The following is a 21,236-nucleotide window of genomic DNA, read 5'->3' as shown; positions in this document are numbered from 1 at the left end:
GTCCCAAAGAACTATCATTTAACAATGAGAAACTTTGACTCATTTTAAATTTATAGGAACACCACCTGGTTGATCATTTCTACTTCTACTCTTTGCTGCTAATAGCAAATTATAAAGAAATGGAGCAGAGTATTAAACACATACACATAAATTTTTAAAAACACATTCAAAATAACAATCTCCTAATAGAAGTTACTTTCCTTTTTCTAAAGAAAAGCTGAATTACCTGCCATTCATTTTCTACTGCAAATTAGTTTGCCAGGTACATGTTAGCATGCTTTTTTCAATTCATTTTGCTCAATCCACACTTCCTTTAAAACTGCTAAACATTGCTCTGATTAAAAGCTTGCCGAATAGTAATCCTGTTCAACCCTGACACCAGTTTCTTACACTGTTTCCCCTGTTAGACACATCTACCTTTATTTTGAAAGAGAAGGTAAAACAGAAGAGGCTCTTACCAGAGACAGGGAAAAACAATTCGTTCAGCTACATCCAACAGTGCTGTGTGCAGCCTGGCAGCCTGAGTGATCCCCGGGCCTCACACAAAAGCGAGATAATTGGCTCTCAAAGAGGAGATGTAAACATCCATCATAATGGCACTGGGGCTGAAACTGAACGCTACCTCAGCTCTTCTATGTACTCCGACTGGAGGATGATGTCACAAACATCAACTGGGTGTACTCTCATTGGCTTCTGTTACCTGGAATCATATCTTAACCCTAAACTGTCAGCTGCAAATTGAAATGCTCATCTCTGACTATAATTTTGGCTGAAAAGGGGAGATGCTGAGCTACTGGAGGATGGCCAACTGAAAACAGCACCCCCCAAATATGCTAAGGATGACTTACATAAGTAATTAATTAGGATCTGTGGGAATTTCATCTTTCAGATATGTTTATTAAATAACAGTATTTATAAAAGGTATTCCACAAACATTAATACAACTACATCATTTGGAATTTAAAATTTTCTAATTACTTTGACTTGATTTTACAGAACTATCCCATGAGATGAAGAAAGTCGAGTTGAGAAAAATTACAATGTACACAGTTATACAGTGGAGCTTTCAATCAATTTGTCAGAGCAGCCACGTGTATTTTTAAATCTTCTAATAAAATTTAAAAATGAAAATGCATTTTACTCTCTGAATGTTAAACAGTACCTCCAAAGTTTTGTGAAATAAAGCTTAAAGTGTGAGATATTAGAAATGTAACATCACTAAAAAACAATGTTAAATTTTGGTTTTTACAAAGAGTAATTTATAAGTCACTGGACTTGTAGACAAGTCCATTTCAGTAAATGAAGGCTACTTTATAATATAGTGCTGTCCTCTTTGAGCACAAACAGGGAATAATTATCCATCTTCCACCTTCTATCCTGACAAAAGCCCGAGACTTCTCCCCGGGCTTAAATCCAGTGGGAGAGGAGGATAATGGGCTAAGCTGGTTGCAGCAGCTTGCTGCCAGAGGGACAAAACTACAATCACCTTGAAATATATCCAAGCTTTCCCCACCAAAAGGAGCTGTCAGCCGCATAACTGTGAGATGCAAGAATTACCAGAGCTATTCAATGACCAGCTCCTTCTAAATCCAGCCCAGTCAGACCCCAGGGCAAGCCCTTTGAAAGCTGTGCAGCTCAGCATGCAAATGGTACACCCTCCTGGAGAGAGAGGGAGAGAAATTCGCAGCATTCATCCCCACCTTTAGGGAAAGGAAGGTCACCAACAGTGCCCCTGTGTGCCATTAGGTTGGTTCATGTCCTTCTGAATAATGGATTCAAGGCAAATAGTTGTTATAATCCCTTCACATTTCCAATAACAAAAAACTGTTTTATTGTATGACACAATAAGAATTCTAAAAGTTGAAAATACCTGAAAAGACATTTCACAGACCATACATTCAGTATTTCCTTCCGAGTTCTGACTTTCATGACTGTTGGTTTGATTATTTGATTACTCTGAGTAGCAAGTTGGTGTGCGTATAGGGTACGGGTTCTAAATTTGGGTTCAAAAGCTCCAGCCTTCAGATCTGGCTCCATCACCTACTATCTGTAAGAACTTCAGAAAATCAGTAACGTTCATGTATAGAGTAAGAACAGCAATGCCACTTACACCAAAAAAAGTTGATATAGGGATTAAATGAGGCAATGTATGAAACATATTACATAAAATAAAAATTGCTACATAAAATAAGATGCAATTAATAATATTGTTGCTATGCAAAAGATCGAATGTGTTCATTTTAAAGGCATTTGGGTAGTTTAAAATGAAGAGTCAAGTTAGCACCTTCAAAATAATGAAGGAAGAAATATGATTATTCTAAACTCTTAAAATTTCAGCTAGAAAATAATGTTTCAAATTAACTTGATTTATAACACTGATTCACTCAGTTGTCTCTTTTTGAAGCCATTGCCCCGCCTGGTATTATCTGGAACTTAATCATATTAGTCAAATGAAAAAAATCTAGATTCAAGAAGACTATTTGTCAAAATGTACTTTGGGCCAACGTGAAAGACACTGTTCATTTATTTCTGCCTAAAAACACGGGGGTTTAGATAGAAATGTGTATAAAAAAAGGATTCATTGCCATGCAAAGTGACATAAAATTGAATTACAGATCAGAAAGATGAATTTGGACAATGGGAATGTCAACTGCATTTCTGGTAGACAAATGATAACACTCAGACATTGTAACTGCCAAGAAGATATGTCATGGAGAAAATAATTACTTATGAAATAAAATATGCTCCTTCAATTTATACATCATATAAAAGTTCCATGGTATAAATATTTAATAGTAGAGATAGATAACTAGCAAAATTAGATTACAACTTGTTGCACATAGAAAGTATACTGATATATATACCATTCAGTTAATTTTTAAGATAAATGTACATCCTGGTGATTTTAACAAACTCAGATTATGTTTCTGTTTTTGTTTTGCATTTGCTTGGGTGCTTTCATGCCACATACACATAGGGACACTATGAAGACAGAAAGAGAAATACTCATGAGGCTGTGAAAACATTTTGTATCAAATACCTAGATCTTAACATGATCCATTAGTAAGTTAGTATCTTGATAAAGAGCTCTAGTTTTGTGTTATTAAAATATGCAGATAAGATTTTTTTAAGAATACAGATTTCTGTGCTTACCTGTTACACAAGATCAAGACTAATTAATGCATCAGTAAAATTTTAAGGGAGTTCACTTGTTAAATATGAAAGCATAAATGTTTGAATTGTGTATAAAATAGAAAAATAGATGGGATATTATTTAATTCCTAGGAGACTGAATAGGATAGAAGGAAAATGTGGTAGAACTATTTAAAAATAAAGCTGGCTTACAATAATGAATGAATCCTTTTCCATATATTAATTCAATTTTAAATTTTATTGTAATTCATTAGGATACAATTTATATTTTAGTTTGAAATAATTACATCTGCACACTTAAGGAAGTTTCAGAAACCTATAGCACATAATATATGATATATGGAAATCAGTGAGATTACTGTAGTATAGTATTTTACATGTAAGAACAGAAAAATTGTATTTCCTTATGGTGGGCAGTAGTCATCCGAAATTAATGAGTGGAAGTTATGAAAGTTTTAGTAATTCTTTGATAGTGTTTCTTGAAGAAGAGCAGAGCTATTAAAGGTCAGGTCCCTTTGGTGATTTATTTGCAGAATGTCCTTTTGGAAAGTCTAATGATACTTGAACATCAGTCTGCACATACATCTGGGTTAAAGCCAAAAATAAGATAGTGAATATGTAACATGAACACTGATGATAAGACATAAAAATTCTTATTATTATCATAAAATATTACTAGTAAGAGATCCAACCTCATTACTTAATGTTAAAAAAAAATCCTACACACAAAAATGATAAAACATTAAGGGAATGTAAAAAAAAAAAAAAAAGAATGGTTAATGTTTTGTTTTTAATGCACTCTTTATGATATATATGTAGAAAAGCTAAATACATTTTTTCTAGAATTTAAAAAATATACAATTTCATAAAGAAGAAAAATAACAAACAGCACATTTTATATTGAATTTGCCAACACTTTCATCATTTATTACATTCCTCTCACTACAATGGCCTGCTGACACTTGTGAATTCCAGAGAACAGACAAATATTTTAGCTTTTACAACCATGTAGGGGCTCAATATAAAGGGGGAAAAAACACAGGAATTAATCTAGGCTTTATTTTGAGTAAATTTATATTAGTAAATGTTTTCTGATATGAAGAACTTCGAATCTATAAAAATATTTTTCACAAATCAAGTAAAAGATGTTTTGTACTTCAAATCAAGTACATCTCAATTTTATTACTATATTTACATACTATATATTTCCCAGGAGTTGAAAGCAGTGCAGTACTTAATTGCCTGACAATTATTTCTGTTACATCAATTCTGTGGTTAAACTAATTATTTATATTATCAAAATAAATCAGCATAGAGGCTAATTAAACTGGAGAAACCATCCTCCAATGTTTCCCAACCTACATATTAATAAGGTTTAGGTTAATGCTAACTTTGGAAGAAATGAACATGTCCTTCAGGTGATAACTTTATAGGCAGGACTTGGAAATTGAAACAGGTTTTGAACATTACTTACTACTCACTCCGAGCAGTTAGGAATATTAGAATACAGCATTTTACTGGGTCTTACAGCATCAACAAATGGCTCATTGCCGAGTATCCACAAGATGGCAGCTCTGTTTATGTGGCCATTAACACTCTTAATACACTAGTTCATTCTGTTGTTTGTTGTTATTATTTAAAGAAATATAATACGTTAAGTATATAAAGAATTAATGTGTGTGAATGCTTCTATCAGGTAACTTTTCAGTCTAAAAAGAATAACTGGTTAAGGGTATTTGTTAAAACGTACTGAAAAGCAGGAATTATTTAAATCATCTTAAAAATGTGTCACTTCAAGACATTACTTTTTGCTAACACAGTGCCTAAGTGCTTCATTCCAAACTTATTCCAGAGGCTAATCTATTTATAATAAATGGTTTTATTTTGTTTCATAAAGACTTCTATATTGCTTTTTAAAAATGCAAGCAATGTTCAAAATATACTTTATGAACCTATGATAACTCAGTGGTACAGTAAGAGATACCTGAGAATTACGTTTTCCATCTACTAAATTCTAGACATGACCGAATCTGGTAAGAATATCTATTTATTGACCTTGCTTGTATTCCTGTTTTGTACTTAGTCATCTTCACTGTCATTCTTTTCTTTATGTCTACCTTAAATCTATTGTGTGGCAGCTTTAGTACATTATCTTTATTTCTGTTTCCTGTGTAGATACAATTTTGAAAATACTTAGAATTCTTAGGCCATATCACCTTCTCTTCTGAGAATAAATATCCCCAAGACGTTTAACTATGTTTATCTGTCAGTAAATTTTACTCTAGAGAAGGAGAAAATGATTAAATACAGATAAAGGAAGGTCTCTTCTCTTGTATGTTAAAGAAATATGAATTCTCAGATGTGAAGGTAAGAAGCCCATGCTGTTTTAGTGATTCAGAACACTATTTTTAAATGCAAACAGAAATCATTAACTTATTATTGGAAGATAGCTCAATTGAATATATGCTCTAACTTATTTTCTAGATCTCTTTTGAGCATCATGATTAATCTCTGTAAAAGACCTAAAAATCAGTAGGCAAAACGAATTTTTTTCCACCATGTTCTCTGAATAACTACAATTTCTGTGTTTTCACACTACTTCTTAATTAAGGATTCTTCACTTGCTTTCTTATAAATAAATGTTGCCTTGTCATACAACTTCACAACTTCATTCCTGACTTCTTTCCTTCCACCTCAATTTCCTTGCCTTTTGTCTCATGTTACTCAAATTAAATCAAATCGAGGACTACTACCTCTGTCTTGACAATCATGGAACAATATTAATCTCATAAAAACTTAGAAATGAATTTAGGATCTTGATGAGGGACATCTGAACACAACCACCTTTTATTTGACAAGAGAAAGGGGTTATTCATGTAAAACACATTGTGCTCAAAATATTGCTTCACACATATGGATGTTTACATATGAAAGATAAGGAGAAACAGATTACTAGTCATTATATGGTTTTCTACCATGCCATAACTTTGTAGTAGACTCTTCAAATCATTCAGAGGAATCCACATTACTACAAGGAGAATTAAAATTATTATAATAGTAAAAGAAAGAAAAATATCATTATCATCATCACTGGTTTGAGTATTTACTAAGTGTTAGACAATATGCTTAACATCTGAATTGATTATCTTAATTTGTTTGTTTGGTTTGGTTTGGTTTTTGCAACAGGTTCCCAAGAGAGGTCAATGTTAAGACTCTCAAAAGGGCTCTTAAATTTACATTCTAAGCCAGTACTTTTTAATCAGAACTGTTTATATGAATCTTAACTACGAAATGCCAAAATAGAGGGCCCTGCTATAGACTGAATATTTGTACCCCACCCCCGAAATCATATGTTGAAAGCTAATGCCAATATGATGGTATCAGGAGATGGGCCCGTTGGGAGGTGATTCAGCTGTGAGGGTAGAGGCTTGCAATTGGGGTTGGTGCCCTTATAATAAGAGAGACCCCAGAGAACTACCTGGCCCCTTCCACCAGTGAGGTTGTCTGTGAATGAAGTAGGGCATAGTTTATATGTCAAATAATACTTTAGAGAATGAATAAGAAAAAAATCCAGATTACTCTGCATCACCAAGGTAAAGAGAGGAATATCACCTGTCTGATAAGTCTGAGAAGGAAAGTGCAATGGAGCATGGTCAGTGGGGCTGAATTAAATAAAAGGACAAGAAGTAGGGGAGTGATGGGAACAGGAGCTGACTCAGCATTCAGAGACTGCCCAGCAACATTGGACGCTAGTCCTAAAGAGTCTTGAACTGCAAGGACAACACTTATAGACCAGCGCACTGGTGAAACAAGGTATCTTCCACACACGATCTGGCACAAGCAATGCCCTCTCTTGCCAGAACACAATACTGAGACTCACACTGAGTGCCCTAAACCAAAATTCTCTTTTTCGAAGGTCCAGGATGCGTACAAGCCCACTGACACACAGGATGGTTCTTAAGTGGATGGTGGTTGTGTGGAATGGAAAAAATCCCAGTATCTGTATCTGTGTGAGACTAGAATCTGTGAAAACCAACAGAAATGACAGATGACAGAAATAATAGACTTTTCTATAGTCCTCTATGATTTCATAGAATTATAGTTATAAACCAAGCTCTGTGTCTGAGATATGCATTCATTTAATTATATTTGCTCAAGCATATAGCAGAACTCTTCTTCATGATTCATCACTAAGTATCATCCATAATAAAAATAAAATATATAATACAAAGTATAATATTAAGCTGGACTATAACACATTTCTAAAGATACAAGTGGGAATACTATCCTTTATTATAGTCTTTTATATATATGAAGTACATATATTTATCTTCCTGTGTATACAATTAAGTAAATGTAATAAAAAACTTAAATAATTGTTTGACATTTAGTAGGAAGCTACTTATAGGCTCTGAAGAAGTCTAAGGATTATTTTAGGTGTCTCATTTAGTACTATGTATACCTGTAATATATATAGTCAGTTTCTTTCTCCCTACATTTATTATTACAATATCTATATTTTAAAATCAATTTATCTTTGATTCATAATAATCTGTAAATAGCAGGTGTTTTTCAACTACTCACCTGATATTGTTTTAGCTTTTTTTCAGGGCTTCCTTGTCTTCAGCAGTGTAGGACCAAAATAACTTTCTTTATCTTTGTTACTTTTTCAAGGTTTGTTAAATAACCTCCTTTGTATTCATGTACGTTTTCACTGTTTTGCTATTAGCTACTATTAGGAAATGTATCTTCCACTACACTTTACCTAAAGTGATTCAGTAACAGTGTACTCCTACAACCAGGGTGACCACAACAGGAAATGCCGGGGTGGGGGTGTTCTTTCTAGCCGTCTTAAAAAAAAGAGTAGTTAAATTACAGCCATTGTTTCAGGACATTGTTGAGAGGCAACATGAATTAATGTCCTTTGATCAAATCATGGTTGATTGTTGTCCAAGAGCTCATTATTCAACTTAATCCATGAACTCACCAGAGGTAAAGGATCACTATCAAGGCTATAGGAACCTTAAACTTTGTCAAGATAAATGACATGTGGGTGTGACTTAAGAGTCTGTGATATAACTGGCAAATTTATCAATCATCTCTATCAGTTTATCTTTGAAACTGTAGACCTGAAAACATATTAGTTCTTTTTTACATTAAATCAGAAAAAAATCACAAAGTGGACAATGTGAAAATATAGGAGATATCAAGAAATTGTTTTTTTTCTGCTAGAGGTTACCTGCTCCTGGTACATTTGTTTTTGGCTGCGACTAATGAAAGATCAAAACTGCCTGTTATGGAAATGTTGGCAAGCTGGCAAAAAAAGCCCTTTGGGACCCCAAACCCCTCCACAATGATTCTTCCAAAATGAAGACAGAGTCATTTTTTTCTGCCTTATGCAGTGAGTGGAATGAAAGTCCTAGAAGGACATATATTTCTATACTGAAAGGACCTATGGGAAACCTGACAAAATGAATGAAAAAGACTCACATCAAAACACATTGTCATGAAATTTAAAATCACTGGGAATAAAGAGATCTTTCAAGTCTGAAGTAAAGAAAAAACTAGTTGCATCAAAAAATTTAGGAATTAGACCAGCACCAGACTTTTCAACAACCAAACTGAGAAAAGAAACAATGGAACAGTGGATGCTTACAAGTTACTTTCAACACAGAAATTTATAGTCATTGACTATAACAATGTCAGGACATCAGCAGACATGCAAACTCATAGAAATGTCACCTTCCACACCCTTTCTCGGGAAGCTGTTGCAGGATGTGCTCCAACAGAGCAATGGGTGAAGCAAGAAAGAGAAAAATATGAGTTTAGGAAATTGGTTATCTAACACTTGAGAGTGGTCACGAGAATTTTCCAGTTGATTATGATGCTGAAAGCAATCTTAGGATGACAGCTAGGTAGCAGGCCTAGAGAGTAATCATGTACAAATTAGAAAAGAAAGACAGCATTCTCCAGGAAGGATACTTAAAAAAAAAAAAAACCTACAAAAAAGGGTACTCGATTGTTTTAAAAATTGAAGGGAAGTATAACTTTCTGAGAGAGTTTAAGTCCAAATTAGGGAAAAGTAGTAGAAAACTAAGGACATAAAATGAGGCACTTAAAAGGGAAGGGAAACTAAAAGTTATGTAAAGAAATGGAATTGCCCCCTCCTCCTCCTATACTAATAAATAATACAAGTGTTAAGTTTTAAATGCGATATACTCTATTGAACTGATAGGAAACACCAAAGGCAAAAATATTGCATTCAGGATTTCAAAGAAATAGCTGAAGGGACTTCTGGTTTCCAGTCTAACCTGTAAGAACCTTGGAATTAGCCGTTTCATTCTAGTGAGTGAAAAGCTGAACAAATTGAAAAAAAAATCAACAACTTTTCTTAGATCCATCAAAGAAGTGAGGTCTTAGGGAAAACTGCTGCCTCCAAAACTGGAGGGACTGATAGGCAGATACAGAGGCTCACAACTTACCAGAGCAGAAACCCGCAAACTGACACACATTCAGGAACCAGTGCTGGGGTAGGAGAACCTGAACTGTAACTGAGGAACTGCCAGAGGCTCACGGAAAGGGACAACAATCATTCTGAAGCAAAATAGAGCATTTTGTTCTTAACAAGGTGTCTCTACTGGAGAAAACAGTCACAGACTCTAATCTGTGTTGGTTTTTATCAGAGCCTAACGGATCTGGGGGAAGGGAAATATCCAGCTCCGGCCTCCTCCAACCATGCTAACCCACTTACGGGGGTAGGGGCAGGATCGAGAAGTGCAGGTGAAGGTCACAGTCAAGAGGCACAGACTCACTAAATGACTCAGACTTCATCATATGATTATAGAATGGCTCCCTTGCCCCCATACTGTACAGCCACATTACTAAAGGATTATTTACAGCAGTTCCTTTTACCTAGCACATCATGTCTCACTGTCAAGAAAATTACAAGGCATACTAAAAGGAAAAAAAAAAACAGTTTGAAGAAGCAGAACAGGAATCAAAACTACTCAGATACAGCAGGGATGTTGTCATTATCAGACCAGGAATTTAAAACAACTATGATTAATACCCTAAGGAATCTAACGGATAAGTAAACAGCATACAAGAATAGGTGGTAATGTTAGCAGAGAGCTGAAATTTCTAGGAAAGAACCAAACAGAAATAAAAAACATTAAAAACATTATAACAGAAATGAAGAATGTCTTTGATGGACTTATTAGTGGACTGGATATAACAGGAAAAGAATCTCTGAACTTGAAACTATCTCAAAAGAAACCTCCAAAAGGGAAAATCAAAAAGAATGTGGGAAAAAATTAGAATATTTAAGAACTGTGGGAGAACTACATAAGCATACACATAATGTAACACATGCATAGTGGGAATTCCAGAAGAGAAGAAAATGAAAAAGAAACAGAAGAAATATCTGAAGCAATAATAGCTGAGAATGTCCTCAACTTAATGTCACATACCAAACCATAAATCATAAGGAAGCCTAGCACCAAGCAAGATGAATGACTTAAAAACCAACAATTGGGCATCATTTTCAAACTACAGGAAAAAAAATTTCCTGTAAAAAGCTGGTTGTGGAGAGCCTTACATGTAGAGGAACAAAGACAAGAATTACATCTGACTTCTCCTCAGACCATGGAGGCAACAAGAGAGTAGAGTAAAATGGTTAAACTGCTGAGACAAACAAACAAACAAGAATTCTGTACCCTGGCAATCATCCTTCAAAAATGGAGGAGAAATAAAGACATGCTCAGACAAACAAAAATTGAGGAATTTGTTGCCAGTAGACGTTCCTTGCAAGACATATTAAAAGAAATTCTTCAGAAAGAAGGAAAATCATATAGGTCAGAAATTCAGATCTACTTAAAGAAAGGAAACCATTGTAGAAGAAATAGTAAAGGTAAAATAAAAACTTCCTTTTGCCTTATTCTTAACTGATCTTACAGATAACAGTTTATTCAAAATAATAATGGATCTGATTATGTATGGTCATATATATGTGTGTGTATATAGATATATATACATTATAGGTAGATGCATGGATAAAATATGTGTGTTTATGTATAAGTGAGTGAATGACAGCATTGATACAAAGGATGGAAGGGAGATTTTAGGATTATTTTGTGATTATAAAGCATATATACTATCTATGAAGTGGCATAATCCATTTGAAAGTAGACCTGAATTAACTGTAAATGTATATTGTAAACTTAAGGGCAATGACTAAAACCAATAAAAAAAAAAAAACTAATATGCTAAGAAAGGAGATAAAGTTGAATCATAAAATGCTCAGTTAACCAGAAAAGCAGAAAAAGACAAGGAGACAAAAATAGAAACAAAGAACAAGGGAAACACATGCAAAACATCAACAAATATGATAGATATTAATCCAATTATATCAATAATCACTTTTAATGTCAGTCATCTAAATGTACCAGTGAATGTACTGCTGAAGTAAATTCACGTGTAAATGGATCTACTCAGTTCAAACCGTGTTGTTCACGGGCCAACTGTATATAGGTTTTGTTTTGTTTTGTTTTAATTAAAGAGGAAAGCTTATTCATTAAATTTATAAGTACTTATAAATATTCAATAGATCCAGGAGGGTTAATGAGGTATGTGATAAAACTATGATAATTCTCAACAAAACTATCTGTAGAAGACACATCTGAAAACAACTGTGAGGAACTTATAAATATTTGCCTAACACATTCTTGTATGGAATACACACTCATTAAATATTTATTGAATTGATGTGACATTTTAAGAATTAGTGAAATATTGCAGGAGAATATACATACAAGAAATTGTATCCATTTTCTTTCCATTCATTTTTCCAATCAAAAAATATTGATGGTCTGACATTGTGTTAATCACTATGACACAAATATGAACATGACTCACTTTGGTCTCAAAGAACTCTCATTCAAGGGAGAATTTGAAACACTAAATAAAATATAGCAGGTGAATTGTCATATTGGTCAGTTAAGATAAGCATAAATTTACCTAGAAGGCTGAAATGTCAAATGTTTGTTTTGTACTTGTATTAATAGGAAAACAAAACAAAACAAAACAAAAATTAGCAAGCTATTAGAAGCAATTTCCTGAGAAAAGCAACTTTTAAGATATATAGCAATGTTGTGACTGGTTTACAGCAATATTTTCCAGCTTATATCTATAGCACTGTATTGATTTTCAGTATGCACTATCAAGACCAAGAAGCATAGCAAGACTCTTAAGCATCTTCTGAATCATTTTGGATTGATTAGATGTAACCTAGTTCATGATGAATTGAGAGGCATACCAGAAGTGTGTTGTGCTTTAGTGTTGGATCTGCTCTGGAGAGGAATAAGAATCACAGTGAATGGGACATGTAATGTCAGTGTATCAGATCCTTAACCTCCCACTCCTACTGTCTCCAAGCCTTGTTTAAAATCCTTCAGGGATTCTTGCTTAAAAAGAGATCTGCAGATACTAACCAGTTTACATAAAATAGATAAACAACAAATTTATACTGTATAGCACAAGGAACTATATTCAATATCCTGTAGTAACTTTTAATGAAAAAGAATATGAAAATGACTATATGTATATGTACTACTGAATTATTACACTATACAACAGAAACTGACACAATATTGTACACTGACTATACTTAAATTTAAAAAAAAACAGGGGGAATCTCTCTAGGATGATTTACAATGTCCTGTCTGATCTGGCCCCAATCTCTCTAACCTCATCTGCTACCAGCCTTCTTGACCTCACTCTCGTTCTCTTTCTTCTCCATCTCAAATGATACATTTTAGTCCCATTTCTTGTCGTAATATGGTTTGCTACAGGGCCTGCTTGTAAATCCAGACAGTTTCTTCTGACTTTACCCATTCTTCTTTTCATATTACTCCTTGTTATCACAAAAAAAGTCATTTGAAACTTCTGTTACTCACTCATAATCATGTTACATCTTTTGGCCTTAGGTCTTTGTATTCTGTCTAAATACTCTGCTACCTACTCCATCTTCCTCTTTATCTAGATGTATCTACTCATCCAGTCAGCCATCTGCTGTTCAGAGAAGTCTTCCTTGACCTCCTGAATTAAGTCAAATCCCTATTATATGTTCTGTTAGTCTAGGTACCTTTCTTTTGTTGTATTTATCATTGCAGTAAATATATTTATTTTTGTGGCTTTTTAACTGTTTGTATATTTTACTAGAATATAAGGTCCTTGAAAAAAGACCATTTGCCTGCTTCGCTTACTAGGTTAAACATTCAATATGGTTTTGTAAACTAAACAAATGTCTAGTCATTTCAGTACACTACACAAAATATGCATGTAAGATTAAAGTCTTTGGCATGACGTAGCTATTTATATTTAATTTCCTAATTTTCTATATAATTTGCATTTTATAACTCTTTTGGGAAGTAACTTCTACCTGATGTCAGAATTAGAGGAAAGATAAGCCATTTTAATATATATATAAAACATTGGCTAAAATGCTTTATTTATTATTGTATTTCAAAACTTTGACCCATTAATTACCATATAGGATAGTTCTTAACTTTATTCCCACATGGTTATGTTGCTTGTGAAAACTCTGCTATTGGTTTAAAAGATTTTATTTTATATATAGGTAAATTTTTTTAAAAGTAACTTGAGGTTATAAACTAACCCATAAATTGGCTGGTAAAACCACAAATCAGAAATACGGGTCTAGATCTTTGTATTTTGAGAGTACCTAGTAAATACTATTCTGTATTTTAATTAAAATTTTACATTTTATATTTATTACCTTCTTAGTTTTGAGCTATCTTCTCAAATATTTTGTATATGCATTAGAATGTAATAACTCAAGGAAGGGATGTAAATAAATCATAAAACTGAATTGAAAGATATGAAGATATCAAAAGATTTTACAAGCCGATATACAAGCCTTGGCTGGCAAACAACTGACTGCAGGCAGAACAGAGGTAACATATTTGTAAGGATAAAATTTGAACTTTTCTTTGTGTTGGAAGAGACTGTTCAGGCCTTAGAGCTGGGTTTTTACTTGTAAAATTCATAGAATGACACAAACATATTTATTGAAAACAGTCAATGAAATTGCTGACTATCTCTGGAGTAATTTTTCTCACCAAAATATAAGTAACATTGTCACAGTTAAATATATATGATCTTTGGGGGAATTAGAATATATTGATATTCATTGTGACATTCCTATGTTATTCTGATGAGGTTGGCTCTGAAGCATTAAGGGTTATCTTTGGAGAAGATGCTTAGAAAAATGGCTACATATGTTAGCCTTGAATAATAAGTACTTTACATTGTAAGTATACAATTTTATGTATAAATACTTGTAACTATACATCCATTATATATACACACATATATTTATATATACCCACACATGCACACATATAAATATATACACTCACTATACACACACACACACACACACTGAAAACAAAAACTAAGTTGTGTGTGTGTGTTTTGTATGTGTGTGCATTTTTTCAGTTTGTTTTACCTTCACAAGTTGAGAAAACATTACGGTCCCCCACTTAACTACTACTCCCCTCCCCACAAACACACACCACACTAGCTTTTTGTATATATTTTATCATATATATATAACTATATGTATGCATGTTTTTTCATTTTCACACCATGCTGTTTTTATTCACTCCACACCATTTATTTAATGGTTGTGAACTTTTAGCAGATAATCACAAGCTCTTAGTAAGAGTACTTTAAAAAAACTGTAAAAAAAGAGCACAAAGTCCTTATACTGTATTTGTTTGGAAAGAACATGCATAAATTTTTTTATATCACTAAGTGACTTAAAATATCCTTGAATAGGTTATCTGATTTGTACATCTGTCTTTATTTTAATATTGAGATATAGGATTTATTTCTATATTTTTCCAAAAAAGTATTTAAATAAGATTTACTCTTGATTTTTTTTCTTATGTTTAGTTTTGCTCCCTAAGATCTACTGACATTTCTTGCGAGTAGTCAAAAAATCTCAATTAACTACAATCATAAAATGTAACTGTTAGTACATTTTAGGCAGTGCTACTCAGGACAAAGGCAATTTCTCAGTACTAAATCAATTATAAACTGCAATTTAGTTTGTTTTGTTTGTTTGTTTGTGGGTTTTTTGGGGGGCAGCTGGATGTCAGCTGTATTAGAGATGTCCATTAATTTCTGCTTACCCCCTCATTTCTCAGAGGAACTGCCTTGCAAAGAGCACTATCTCCTTCATACTAAATGACCTCACCTTCTCAAAGACTCACTGCCCCCAGGTGAATATTTGAATATTTGAAGTAAGACATGATGGGATCTAGATTATATTGATGGGGAAAGGACTGCACTGAAAGTCAACTGCTCTTCACATTTTTGAACCTCCTTTGTTTCCACCTTTTTTGAAAGTGTTATTCAACTATTCTTGTATTCCCTTAAGAACTGTATTGTTGTTATTGTGGTAAAGTATATAACATAAAATTTACTGTTTTAATCATTTTTTAGTTAAATGGTTCAGTGACATTAAACACATTCCCATTGTTGTAGAACCATCACCATCATTCCTCTCCAAAATTTGTTCATCTTCCCAAACTGAAACTCTGTACCCATCAAACAAAAGATAATTCTCCTTATCTTTCTCCCCCTAGTCCCTGACAACTACCATTCTACTTTCTGTATCTATGAAGGTGACTAGTCCATGTACTTCATATAAGTGGAATCATACAGTAATTGTCTTTGTGTCTGGTTTATTTCACTTAGTATATTGTCTTCAAGTTTCATCCATGTTGTATCATGTGTAAGAATTTCCTTTCTTTTGAAGTCTGCATATTTTGTTTATCCATTTATCCATCAATGGGCATTTGCATCGCTTCCATCTTTTGGTTATTGTGAATAACAGTGCTATCAACATTGGTGTACAGATATCAGTTTGGGCTCCTGTTTTCAATTCTTTTTGGATATGTATGAGAAGTGGAATTGCTGGATCAAATGGTAACTCTATCTTTAATACTTCTGAGGAACCACATACTGTTAAGAATTGTATTTTTTTTCCTTCATCTAAGTTATTTGAAAGTTTATTTATCTCTTTGAACTTGACCTCAAGTAAAAAAAGAATTCAATGTTGATATCTGAAATAAATCCATGCATTCACTGCACAGATGGTCAGAGAATCTGATCTCAGGTTACCTTGATAATGAATCTCTCCTGCTTACACAACAACAAAACTCTTCTTAAATGCTAATTGTCAATTAATCACTTCCTATTTCCCTACAAAGAAAAGAAAGCGTGAGTTAGGAGGCTTTTAGTAGTTGTAAAATACGGAGTAGATAGCACGTTGGTAGTTAGGTTGGAGAAATATTTGAAAAATTCACTTGGCAAGATTAATTTCCTGGTTATAGCATAGTATGCTGGTTGAAGGTACAGATTCTAACCCTAGACTTCTTGGGTTCAAATCCTGACTTCATTATTTAAGTTGTGTGATCTTGGGCTAGTTATTAAATTTTCTGTGTTTCAGTCTCCTTATTTATAAAATGAGAATGATAATAGTATCTATTTCACTGGTACTTTATGTGAATTAAATAAAATATAAAGCTCTTCAAACAAGGACTAGAAGTTAAGGAGAACTATGTAAGTATTTGTTAATTAAATATATTTAGGAGAAGAAGACATCAATGTTGCTTCCCAGGTTTATGGCAAGAAAATTGACTGATACCATTTATTACGATAGAAAGCAATGAAAGATGAATATATACTGGTAACATTGAATTTATGTGTGGATGTGAGATAGGTAATTGGAAATTTTGAGTGAAAATTGGAGTATACAAGTGTGAAACTTGAAGAAAGGAGATTAGACTTCAGTCCAAATTTGGAGATTCATCAGCATATAAATTGTACATGATAACCTACAGTGAAACACACTGAGAAGGAAAGAGGACTTAGCTGTGAGTTATCAATAATTCCAAAATATCATGAAAACCACAAATAGTTTTAATTCAGCAAAAATTTTATGCAGCTCTAAAGATAAAAGACTCCAATAGTTTTTTGTGTGTGTACCTAAGATATTCTAGTTTTTAAAAGTGGCTTCCATTTATATATATATATATCTATCTATTCCTCCCACTGAAGTTAGTATTAAATATAAGTTGAATGTAATACAAAGCAAAGTGGGCAGTTCCAAAACCACATCAATGTCATGGACTAAACCCTTGAAAGTTTTTGTCTACTGAGGCTTTGCACCAAATAATGATATAAAAAGCCTAGCTAATCATAAGCAAGAATTCCTTGGCAGATTTACAAATGGCATATTCCAAAAGTGAGTTTTCAGGAACTGAATGAGAAGGAAAACCTGTATTTACATAAGAATGCTTAGCCATCCTCTGTTCATATTATATACCCAGACTTGCTGGAGTCAGCCTATTACATTAAGGTGAAAAATAACATTGGGGTCAGTGGTTTGTCTCCAACATGCCAGGGCATAATATATAAGTGGGCTTGAAAATGAATTTCTGTCATTCTGTGAAAAGAAGAGTCAACGCCATTCTGTGAAAAGAAGAATGCGAGAAAAGTGAACAGTTACAGAATTACAAAAATTCCTCTTAACAGAAAAGTGTTGGGTTATCAGATAGCAAAGATTGGCTGAAGTGTAGATGAGCATGGTAAGAGGCTCACAGACACTTTGGTACAGCTGCTTGGATCTTGGGAAACTGAAGTTGTTTCAAGGAGTTGATAAAATTGTTCAAGGAAAACAAAACTGATCTACAGACAATAGTTCATCCATCTTGGCTTAATTTAATATAGTACCACATGTATTATTCAGAACAAATAGTAAGTGTCACTTGAAAATTAAAATGACTGTTAATAGCTAATATCATGAATTATATACACCTAAAATAATAATAATGAAAGTATATAGTATAATGGTTAAGAGTAAAAGGTTCTAGAGCCATTCAGACAGACTCCACATTTCCCAGTTTCTCAGCTCAGTCTCTCTGCAGCCCCACGAGAGCTCCTTCATCTCTCTAAAATTGTTTCCTCTATTGCATAAAGCCCAGCTCATAAGGACTGTGCAAGGATTAAATGAAAGGAAGAATGAAAAGCAACTAGCACAATGCTTACCTGTAAAGGTCAGGAAACGGCCCCCAGAGACATCTCTGTCCTAACTGCTGGAAACTTACTTGGCAAAAGGAACTTTGCAAATGTGATTTAAATAAAGGTTCTTGAAATGGAAAGATTATTCTGACTTATCTTGGTTGGCCCAAGGCAATAACAAAGGTGCTGAGAAGAGGAATGGACAAGGGTCAGGGTCAGGTGGAAGCAGAGGTTGAAGTAAGTAGGGCCATTAGCCATACAATGAGGCAACTTCTGGAAGCTGGGAAAGACAAAGATTCTCCCCGAGAATCTCCAAAAGAAAAACAGCTATACTGACCCCATTTAAACTTCAGCCATCCAGAACTATAAAGTATTAAATTTGTGTTGTTTTAGGCCACTAAGTTTGTGGTAATTTGAGAGGAAAGCTTTCAACCCAGACAGCAATAAGAGAGAATTACACTGGCACTTAAGTATTCTCTAGTAAGTGTCAGCTGAAACTACTATTGCTAAAGGAAACAAAAAGCATGGTTCAGGCTATATAAAATGAGGTTTTTTTTGTTTTTTTTTTTTTAGAAGGAATGACTTTTTTTTCACAATGTTTGTATTATAAAATCTGTATATTATAAAATATTTGAAAAATATGAAATTAATATATGATGAGAATTAAAACTCCATTCTATTTAGGACCCATGCCTCCATTCCAGAAAAACAGCTTTACTAACAGATTCTTGTATATCCTTTCAAAAATGTTCCTATATAAAAATATTTAGAGCCTTTTTTCTGATTTATGGCTGTTATATTTTGTTACATAAATTTGTCTATTTCTCTCTTGTTATTTTATCTATTACTACTAATATTTTGAACCTCTGTTACTAGTTTAAACATTTGGGTTTTCTTAGCCTTTTTGATACACTGACCCTTTATCATGGTGAAATGACATTCAGCAAATCTTTGTTAATACTCTTTATGGTAGAGTTATAATAAAGTAATTGTGAAGTTAGCCTTGTCTGAAATTATTAAACCCACTCAAGCTTCCTTACAGTTTGTTTACAAAATACGTCATTTCCCCCATTATAACTTTTAACTTTTCTATGCCTTTATGTTTAGTGTGTGCCTCTTAGAAACAGCTTATAATTGGGTCATTCTTTGTTTAACCACTATGGCAATCTTTGTTTTTAATTAGATTATTTTGTTCATTTACATTGAAGATAATTATTCACACAGTTTTCTATCCATTATTATACTATTTATTTTTTGTTTGTCCCATCATTTTTTTGTCCTTTCTTGCCTTCATTTGGGTTGACTACATTTTATTATTACATTTTGTTCTGTCTTTTGTTTTATTCTTTCTGCCTTTCCATGCTTTTTGTGGTTTCTATATGAATTACAATATGCATCCTCTATTTAAAGCAGTAGTCTATCCTGAAGGCTATTTTATGCACAATTTAAGGAACTTACATTGGTATATTTCAACTTCCCTTCTAGTCCTTCATGTGATTATTGTCATACATTTCATTCCCTCCCTCCCAACCCTTCTATCTATTTACCTACCTATCTATCTATCTATCATCTATCAATAATATCTCACAGATTATCATTATTTCATACAATCAATTATCTTTTGAGGAAATACAAAAATGGGTTAGAAAAATTCTTTTACTGATAAGCAACTTTTTATTGAAAGACTGAAAGAATTAAAAAGACTTTTATATTTGCCACATATTTACATTATTCAGGCCCTTTCTTTCTTTCTCTGTTGTTTGTTTGTTTGTTTTGCTTTTTGGTATAGGATCTGATTTCCACCTGGTATCATTATCATTTAGCCTAACTAACCTGCTCCAACATTCATATGGTGTACAATTGCTGGTGGTAGATTCTCTGAGCTTTCGTTCATGAGCAAATATCTTTATGTTGCCTTTGTTTTGGATGATACTTGAAGGACACATTTGTGGACTTTGAAATCTATTTCAATATTTATTTTTCTTTAGCCTTGATGATGTTATTCCATTGTATTTACTTACTTACTTACTTACTTACTTACTTACTTATTTATTTATTTATTTAGCGGTGAAAGGTATGAGGCCTAGATATTATCGTTCCCCAAGTAGAAAGTGTATTTTCCTCATCCGTCTGCCTTTAAAATTTTCTTTACATTTGGCTTTTAGAAGGTTGACTCTACTGAGTTGATGTGTGCCTTTTTTTTTTTTTTTACTTTATCTTGCTCAGGGTTTGTTGTGATTCTTTAATGTACAGATTAATATATTTTCTCAAATTAAAAACATGCTCAGCCACTATTTATTTATTTGCCTCATACATGTTCCTCCCCTTTCTAGAATTCCAGTGACACCTTTATTAGTCTGCTTGATATTGTCCCAGAGGTCACTGAGTATCTCTTAAATTTTTTAAAATTTATTTTCTGTGTGTATCGGTTTTAATGATTTCTATCTTCTTGTCTTCCAGATGGCTGATCATGTATTTTATAATGTCCAGTTTTCTGTTAAGTCCACCTAGTGCTTGATTTTTTTTTTTTGGATATATTGTAGTTTTAAGTTCTAGAATTTTTATTCAGTTTTTTTTATAGTTACCATTTTTCTACTCAAATTTCCCTTGTATTAAATTACTATATTTAGAGTTTTCTCTACATTCTCATTTATAACAGCAAGCTAAGACACTGAAGCAGCTAATTTGACCTGTCATCTCTGTTTGTTCCTAATGATTGTTTTTCTTGTTTGGTTTTGAATTACATTTTCCTGTTTCTTCAGATATCTAGTATTCATAGTGTGTTGTTCATTGTGAATACTGTATTGTTGAAAATCTGGGGGTTTTTTGTGTTCGTTTAAAGTACTGAGTGTTGTTCTGACAAGCAGTTACTCTACTGATGCATCACCGTGATGCATCTTATTTTTCAGCTTTTTAAAATGCAATTTTAGAATAAGCAACATGTGTTCTAGAGTGAGTAAACTTTATTCTAG

General features: G+C 33.2%; 1 protein-coding gene across 13 annotated transcripts in view; it reads right to left on the bottom strand.

The window, feature by feature from the left end:
• MGAT4C (MGAT4 family member C) overlaps nucleotides 1-21,236 on the bottom strand; it is a 338,576-nt gene that overhangs the window by 188,271 nt on the left and 129,069 nt on the right. For 3 of the 13 annotated variants that reach the window (XM_072973285.1, XM_072973286.1, XM_006197876.2), the window contains exon 1: nucleotides 459-612. The exons of the other annotated variants lie outside the window; for them this stretch is intronic. The gene's annotated coding sequence lies outside the window, so the exon portion shown is untranslated. Of the gene's footprint in view, nucleotides 1-458; nucleotides 613-21,236 lie in introns of those variants that run through there. 13 annotated transcript variants of the gene reach the window in all.

The sequence above is a fragment of the Vicugna pacos genome, chromosome 12 (assembly GCF_048564905.1).
Source record: "Vicugna pacos chromosome 12, VicPac4, whole genome shotgun sequence".
NCBI lineage: Eukaryota > Metazoa > Chordata > Mammalia > Artiodactyla > Camelidae > Vicugna > Vicugna pacos.
This window is presented reverse-complemented; position numbering and strand designations above follow the sequence as displayed.